The sequence below is a fragment of the Salvelinus alpinus genome, chromosome 3 (genome assembly GCF_045679555.1).
Source record: "Salvelinus alpinus chromosome 3, SLU_Salpinus.1, whole genome shotgun sequence".
In the NCBI taxonomy this organism is placed as follows: domain Eukaryota; kingdom Metazoa; phylum Chordata; class Actinopteri; order Salmoniformes; family Salmonidae; genus Salvelinus; species Salvelinus alpinus.
This window is the reverse complement of record NC_092088.1, coordinates 32,165,863-32,174,893: the sequence shown is the minus strand read 5'-3', so window position 1 is coordinate 32,174,893 and position 9,031 is coordinate 32,165,863.

Here is a 9,031-nt window from a genome sequence, read left to right as displayed (position 1 = left end):
CATTATATACAAACCCGCACACAAACATGGGGGAAACAGAGGTGTAACGGGTGCTTTCCTCCTCTTCGTCTGAAGAGGAGGAGTAGGGATTGGACCAATGCGCAGCGTGAAATGTAGACATAATGAATCTATTAAAGTAAAGACGAAAAAACACGAAAACACTTTAACAAACTACAAAACAACAAATGACGCAGACCGACCTGAACAGAAGAATTTACATATACACGAAGAACGCACGAACAGGTACAGACTACAAACAAACCGAAACAGTCCCGTGTGGCGCTACAAACACAGACACAGGAGACAACCACCCACAACAAACAATGTGAAACAACCTACCTTAATATGGTTCTCAATCAGAGGAAACGTAAAACACCTGCCTCTAATTGAGAACCATATCAGACAACCCATTAACCAACATAGAAACACATAACATAGAATGCCCACCCCAACTCACGCCCTGACCAACTAAACACATACAAAAATAAGAGAAAACAGGTCAGGAACGTGACATAACCCCCCCCCCTCAAGGTGCGAACTCCGGACGCACCAGCATAAAGTCTAGGGGAGGGTCTGGGTGGGCATCTGTCCACGGTGGCGGCTCAGGCTCTGGGCGTGGTCCCCACCCCACCATAGTCAACCCCCGCTTTTGTAGCCCCCTCCCAATGACCACCCTCCAAATAAACCCACCTAAAATAAGAGGCATCAGCGGGACAAGGGGCATCAGCGGGACAAGGGGCATCAGCGGGACAAGGGGCAGCACCGGGACAAGGGGCAGCACCGGGATAAGGGGCGGCAGCTCCGGACTGAGGGACGACAGCTCCGGACTGAGGGACGACAGCTCCGGACTGAGGGACGACAGCTCCGGACTGAGGGACGACAGCTCCGGACTGAGGGACGACAGCTCCGGACTGAGGGACGGGAGCTCCGGACTGAGGGACGGGAGCTCCGGACTGGCTGGCTCTGGCGGATCCTGGCTGGACGGCTCTGGCGGATCCTGGCTGGACGGCTCTGGCGGATCCTGGCTGGACGGCTCTGGCGGATCCTGGCTGGACGGCTCTGGCGGATCCTGGCTGGACGGCTCTGGCGGATCCTGGCTGGACGGCTCTGGCGGATCCTGGCTGGACGGAAGGCTCTGGCTGATCCTGTCTGACGGAAGGCTCTGGCTGATCCTGTCTGACGGAAGGCTCTGGCTGATCCTGTCTGACGGAAGGCTCTGGCTGATCCTGTCTGACGGAAGGCTCTGGCTGATCCTGTCTGACGGAAGGCTCTGGCTGATCCTGTCTGGCGGAAGGCTCTGGCTGATCCTGTCTGGCGGAAGGCTCTGGCTGATCCTGTCTGACGGAAGGCTCTGGCTGATCCTGTCTGGCGGAAGGCACTGGCTGATCCTGTCTGGCGGAAGGCACTGGCTGATCCTGTCTGGCGGAAGGCACTGGCTGATCCCGTCTGGCGGAAGGCTCTGGCTGATCCCGTCTGGCGGAAGGCTCTGGCTGATCCCGTCTGGCGGAAGGCTCTGGCTGATCCCGTCTGGCGGAAGGCTCTAGCGGCTCCCGTCTGGCGGACGGCTCTGAAGGCTCAGTACAGACAGGCGGCTTTGCAGGCTCGGGACAGACGGGTGGCTTTGCAGCCTCGGGACAGACGGGCAGCTCTGACGGCTCGGGACAGACGGGCAGCTCTGACGGCTCGGGACAGACGGGCAGCTCTGACGGCTCGGGACAGACGGGCAGCTCTGACGGCTCGGGACAGACGGGCAGCTCTGACGGCTCGGGACAGACGGGCAGCTCTGACGGCTCGGGACAGACGGGCAGCTCTGACGACTCGGGACAGACGGGCAGCTCTGACGGCTCGGGACAGACGGGCAGCTCTGACGGCTCGGGACAGACGGGCAGCTCTGGCCGGCTGAGGCGCACTGTATGCCTGGTGCGTGGTGCCGGAACTGGAGGTACCGGGCTAAGGACACGCACCATCAGGCTAGTGCGGGGAACAGCAACAGGGCACACTGGACTCTCAAGGCGTACTATAGGCCTGGTGCATGGTACCGGCACTGGTGGCACCGGGCTGAGGGCACGCACATCAGGGCGAGTACGGGGAGAAGGAACAGTGCGTACAGGACTCTGGAGACGCACAGGAGGCTTGGTGCGTGGTGTAGGCACTGGTGGTAATGGGCTGGAGACACGCACCACAGGGCTAGTGCGTGGAGGAGGAACAGGGCTCTGGAGACGCGCCGGAAGCCTGGTGCGTGGTGTAGGCACTGGTGGTAATGTGCTGGGGCGGGGAGGTAGCGCCGGAAATACCGGACCGTGCAGGCGTACTGGCTCCCTTAAGCACTGAGCCTGCCCAACCTTACCTGGTTGTATGCTCCCCGTCGCCCGACCAGTGCGGGGAGGTGGAATAACCCGCACCGGGCTATGTAGGCGAACCGGGGACACCATGCTTAAGGCTGGCGCCATGTATGCCGGCCCGAGGAGACGCACTGGAGACCAGACGCGTTGAGCCGGCTTCATGACACCTGGCTCAATACTCAATCTAGCCCGGCCGATACGAGGAGCTGGTATGTACCGCACCGGGCTATGCACACGTACAGGAGACACCATGCGCTCTACTGCATAACACGGTGTCTGCCCGTACTCTCGCTCTCCACGGTAAGTACAGGGAGTATGCGCAGGTCTCCTACCTGACTTCGCCACACTTCCTTTTAGCCCCCCCCCCCCCCCCCCAAGAAATTTTTGGGGTTTCCTCTCGGATTTCCAGCCACGTCTCCTTGCTGCCTCCTCATACCACCGCTCCTGGGCTTTAGCTGCCTCCATCTCTTCCCGAGAGCGGCGATATTCCCCAATGTGAGCCCAGTGTCCTTTTCCCTCCAGTATTTCCTCCCATGTCCAGGATTCCTGTGTAGTGGGCCACTGCTCGTACTCACGCTGCTTGGTCCGGGTTTGGTGGGTGGTTCTGTAACGGGTGCTTTCCTCCTCTTCGTCTGAAGAGGAGGAGTAGGGATTGGACCAAAGCGCAGCGTGAAATGTAGACATAATGAATTTATTAAAGTAAAGACGAAAAAAGACGAAAACACTTTAACAAACTACAAAACAACAAACGACGCAGACCGACCTGAACATAAGAACTTACATATACACGAAGAACGCACGAACAGGTACACACTACAAACAAACCGAAACAGTCCCGTGTGGCGCTACAAACACAGACACAGGAGACAACCACCCACAACAAACAATGTGAAACAACCTACCTTAATATGGTTCTCAATCAGAGGAATTGTAAAACACCTGCCTCTAATTGAGAACCATATCAGGCAACCCATTAACCAACATAGAAACACATAACATAGAATGCCCACCCCAACTCACGCCCTGACCAACTAAACACATACAAAAATAAGAGAAAACAGGTCAGGAACGTGACAAGAGGGTTAAATAATGAACATGATATTGGGGAATAGAAACCAGATGTGTAGAAAACAAAGACCAAACAAATGGAAAATGAAAAGTGGATCGGCGATGGCTAGAAAGCCGGTGACGTCGACCGCCGAACGCCGCCCGAGCAAGGAGAGGGACCGATTTCGGCAGAAGTCGTGACAATATTATTAGGTTAACTAGCTTGTCCTGCGTTGCATATAATCAATGCGGTGCCTGTTAATTTATCAACGAATCACAGCCTACTTCGCCAAACTGGGGATGATTTAACAAATGCGCATTCGCGAAAAAAACCCAATTGTTGCACAAATGTTCCTAAGCATAAACATCAATGCCTTTATTAAAATCAATACACAAGTATATTTTTTGAAACCTGCATATTTAACTAGGGAAATTGTGTCACTTCTCTTGCGTTCATTGCACGCAGAGTCAGGGTATATGCAACAGTTTGGGCCGCCTGGCCCGTTGCGAACTAATTTGCCAGAATGTTACATAATTATGACATAACATTGAAGGTTGTGCAATCTAACAGCAATATTTAGACTTAGGGTTGCCACTCGTTCGATAAAATACGGAACAGTTCCGTATTTCACTGAAAGAATAAACGTTTTGTTTTCAAAATTATAGTTGCCGGATTTGACCATTAATGACCAAAGGCTCATATTTCTGTGTTTATTCTATTATAATTAGGTCAATGATTTGATATTTGATAGAGCAGTCTGACTGAGCGGTGGTAGGCGGCAGCACGCTCGTAAGCATTCATTCAAACTTTACTGCGTTTGCCAGCAGCTCTTAGCAATGCTTGATACACAGCTCTGTTTATGACTTCAAGCCTATCAACTCCTGAGATTAGGTTGGCAATAATAAAGTGCCTATTAGAACATCCAATAGTCAAAGGTATATGAAATACAAATGGTAGAGAGAGAAATAGTCGACGCGTCATAAATCCTATAATAACTACAACATAAAACTTAACTGGGAATATTGAAGAACTGGGAGTATTGAACCACCAGCTTTCATATGTTCTGAGCAAGGAACTTAAACGTTAGCTTATTTACATGGCACATATTGCACTTTTACTTTCTTCTCCAACACTGTGTTTCTGCATTATTTAAACCAAAATGAGCATATTTCATTATTTACTTGAGACAAAATAGATTTTATTTATGTATTATATTAAGTTAAATTAAGTATTAATTCAGTATTGTTGTAATAGTCATTATTACAAAAATATATAAATATCGGCCGATTAATCGGTATCGGTGTTGAAAAATCATAATCGGTCGACCTCTACTGGTAACTAATGAACTTATCCTCTGCAGTAGAGGTAACTCTGGGTATTCCTTTCCTGTGGCGGTCCTTATGAGAGCCAGTTTCATCATAGCGCTTGATGGTTTTTGCAACTGCACTTGAAGAAAATGTCAAAGCCCCTGAAATTTTTCAAATTGACTTACCTTCATGTCTTAAAGTAATGATGCACTGTTGTTTCTCTTTGCTTATTTGAGCTGTTCTTGCCATAATATGGACATGGTATTTTACCAAATAGTGCTATCTTCTGTATCCCTACCTTGTCACAACACAACTTATTGGCTCAAACGCATTAAGGAAAGAAATTCCACAAATTAACTTTTAACAAGGCACACCTGTTAATTGAAATGCATTCCAGGTGACTACCTCATGCCTCATCAAGGCAAAGGGTGGCTACTTTGAAGAATCTGAAATATAAAATATATTTTGATTTGTATATAGCTAACTGTAAAGTAGTGAGTGACCATTTTACAAAATCATGGGATATACAGCCCAGAACTACACGGGAGTATAGTCCCTGACATCCTTGAAGAGCTCTTTGGTCTTGGCCATGGTGGAGAGTTTGGAATCTGATTGATTGATTGCTTCTGTGGACAGGTGTCTTTTATACAGGTAACAAACTGAGATTAGGAGCACTCCCTTTAAGAGTGTCTGATTGAGAGGGGGTCAAATACTTATTTCCCTCATTAAAATGCAAATCAATTTATACAATTTTTGACATGTGTTTTTCTGGATTTTGTTGTTGTTATTCTGTCTCTCACTGTTCAAATAAACCTACCATTAAAATTATAGACAGATCATTTCTTTATCAGTGGGCAAACGTACAAAATCAGCAGGGGATCAAATACTTTTTTCCCTCACTGTATAGTCTTAGATTACATGCTATGTTATGTCAATTATATTGCTTCAATTTATTGGAAATATTTAGCAATTGCAGTACCTTCGTTTTTTCAACAATGTGTTGGTCAGACAGTCAAAGTTTCTACACCTAAAGTCCCTGAATAAGTGTAAAGTAGTCCTTACTGAAGTAGTAATTAATTGTATCACAACAATAAAATAACCATTTATAGCGTAATAATACAATGAAACTGGCAATACGGGTAAATCAAAAACACTTTCTTTAGATGGGTAACATTATCTGCCAAGCTAACACCCCCTTAAACAATTTCTAATTGAAACCATAAAGCAGGCATGCCACCTGTGTTTGGTAAAAATCTGAAGGATGGGCCTGGGGGTAATGTAAGCACTCTCAAATTTACTGACAGGGCCAATGATGCATGGACTGACCATCTATGATATCAAAATTATAGTAGTCAAAACTACGGCTAGCAGCTGGGACACATGGTAATATTATGAATCTGGGCTCCTATGGCGGATGCAATGAACACATTTTAATTGGAAAAAGCCTTGTTAAAAATGTAATGTAATGTATTCTATAGCTGTTAGCTACGTAGCTAGCGATAATGGATGTACAGTTGAAGTTGGAAGTTTACATACACGTAGGTTGGAATCATTAAAACCACTCCACAAATTTCTTGTTAACAAACTACAGTTTTGGCAAGTCAGTTAGGACATCTACTTTGTGCATGAAACAAGTAATTTTTCCAACAATTGTTTACAGACAGATTATTTCACTTATAATTCACTGTATCACAATTCCAGTGGGTCAGAAGTTTACATACACTAAGTTGTCTGTGCCTTTAAACAGCTTGGAAAATTCCAGACACTGAGCATTGCTCCCAAGGATGAGCAATGAATCATTTGAGTCAATTGGAGCTGTACCTGTGGATGTATTTCAAGGCCTACCTTCAAACTCAGTGCCTCTTTGCTTGACATCATGGGAAAAACAAAAGAAATCAGCCAAGACCTCAGGAAAAAAATTGTAGACCTCCACAAGTCTGGCTCATCCTTGGGAGCAATTTCCAAATGCATGAAGGTACCACGTTCATCTGTACAAACAAATAGTACGCAAGAATAAACACCATGCGACCACGCAGCCGTCATACCGCTCAGGAAGGAGACGCGTTCTTTTGGTGCGAAAAGTGCAAATCAATCCCAGAACAACAGCAAAGGACCTTGTGAAGATGCTGGAGGAAACCGGTACAAAGTATCTATATCCACAGTAAAACGAGTCCTATATCGACATATCCTGAAAGGCCGCTCAGCAAGGAAGAAGCCACTGCTCCAAAACCGCCATTAACCTCTCTGGGATATGGCTAACATCCAATGAAAATGCAGAGCGCCAAATTAAAATAAATTACTATAAAAATTTTACTTTCATGAAATCACACATGCAATACACCAAATTAAAGCTACACTTGTTGTGAATCCAGCCAACGTGTCAGATTTTAAAAAGGCAGTACGACGAAAGCACACCAAACGATTATGTTAGGTCAGTACATAGCCAAAGAAAAACACAGCCATTTTTCCAGCCAAAGAGAGGAGTCACAAAAAGCATAGAGAGAAAATGAATCACTAACCTTTGATGATCTTCATCAGATGACACTCATAGGACTTCATGTTACACAATACATGTATGTTGTGTTCGATAAAGTTCATATTTATATCCAAAAATCTCAGTTTACATTGGCGCGTTACGTTCAGTAATGTTTTGCTTCCAAAACATCCGGTGATTTTGCAGAGAGCCACATCAATTTACAGAAATACTCATCATAAATGTTGATGAAAATACATGTGTTCTGCATGGAACTTTAGATAAACCTCTCCTTAATGCAACCGCTGTGTCAGATTTCAAAAAAGCTTTACCGAAAAAGAACACCATGCAATAATCTGAGTACAGTGCTCAGAGCCCAAACAAGCCAAAGAGATATCCGCCATGTTGTGGAGTCAACAAAGTCAGAAATAGCATTATAGTCCATAATTCCATAATTTATGTCCAAACACCTCTTTTTGTTCGCGTGTTTAGTACACAATCCAAACTGACGACGCGCTGGCAGGTCCAGGCGAAAGTTCAGACGAAAAGTCATATTACAGTTCGTAGAAACATGTCAAACGAAGTATAGATTCAATCTTTAGGATGTTTTTATCATAAATCTTCAATAATGTTCCAACCGGAGAATTCCTTTGTCTTCAGAAATGCAATGGAACGCAAGCTACCTCTCATGTGAATGCGCATGACCAGCTCGTGGCACTCTGCCAGACCTCTGACTCAATCCCCTCTCATTCCCCCCCCCTTTATAGTAGAAGCACCAAACAAGGTTCTAAAGACTGTTGATATCTAGTGGATGCCTTAGGGAGTGGAATATGACCCAATTTCCACTGTATCTTGGATAGGCAAAGAGTTGAAAAACTACAAACCTCAGATTTCCCACTTCCTGGTTGAATTTTTTCTCAGGTTTTTGCCAGCCATATACCCACAGACTGTTATACTCACAGACACTCACAGACAATGTGTTATACTCATATTCAAACAGTTTTAGAAACTTCAGAGTGTTCTCTATCCAAATATACTAATTATATGCATATTCTAGCGTTTAGGACAGAGTAGCAGGCAGTTTACTCTGGGCACCTTTTTATCCAAGCTACTCAATACTGCCCCCCTGTCCCAAAGAAGTTAAAAAGCCAGACTACGGTTTGCAACTGCACATGGGGACAAAGATCTTACTTTTTGGAGAAATGTCCACTGGTCTGATGAAACAAAAATAGAACTGTTTGGCCATAATGACCATCGTTATGTTTGCAAGCCGAAGATCACCATCCCAACCGTGAAGTACGGGGGTGGCAGCATCATATTGTGGGGGTGCTTTACTGCAGGAGGGACTGGTGCACTTCACAAAATAGATGGCATGAGGTAGGAAAATTATGTGGATATATTGAAGCAACATCTCAAGACATCAGTCAGCAAGTTAAAGCTTGGTCGCAAATGGGTCTTCCAAATGGACAATGACCCCAAGCATATTTCCAAAGTTGTGGCAAAATGGCTTAAGGAAAACAAAGTCAAGGTATTGGAGTGGCCATCACAAAGCCCTGACCTCAATCCTATAGAAAATGTGTGGGCAGAACTGAAAAGGCGTGTGCGAGCAAGGAGGCCTACAAACCTGACTCAGTTACACCAGCTCTGTCAGGAGGAATGGGCCAACTTATTGTGGGAAGCTTGTGGAAGGCTACCCGAAACATTTGACACAAGTTAAATAATATAAAAGCAATCCTACCAAATACTAATTGCGTGTATGTAAACTTCTGACCCACTGGGAATGTGATGAAAGAAATAAAAGCTGAAATAAATAATTCTCTACTATTATTCTGACATTTCACATTCTTAAAATAAAGTGGTG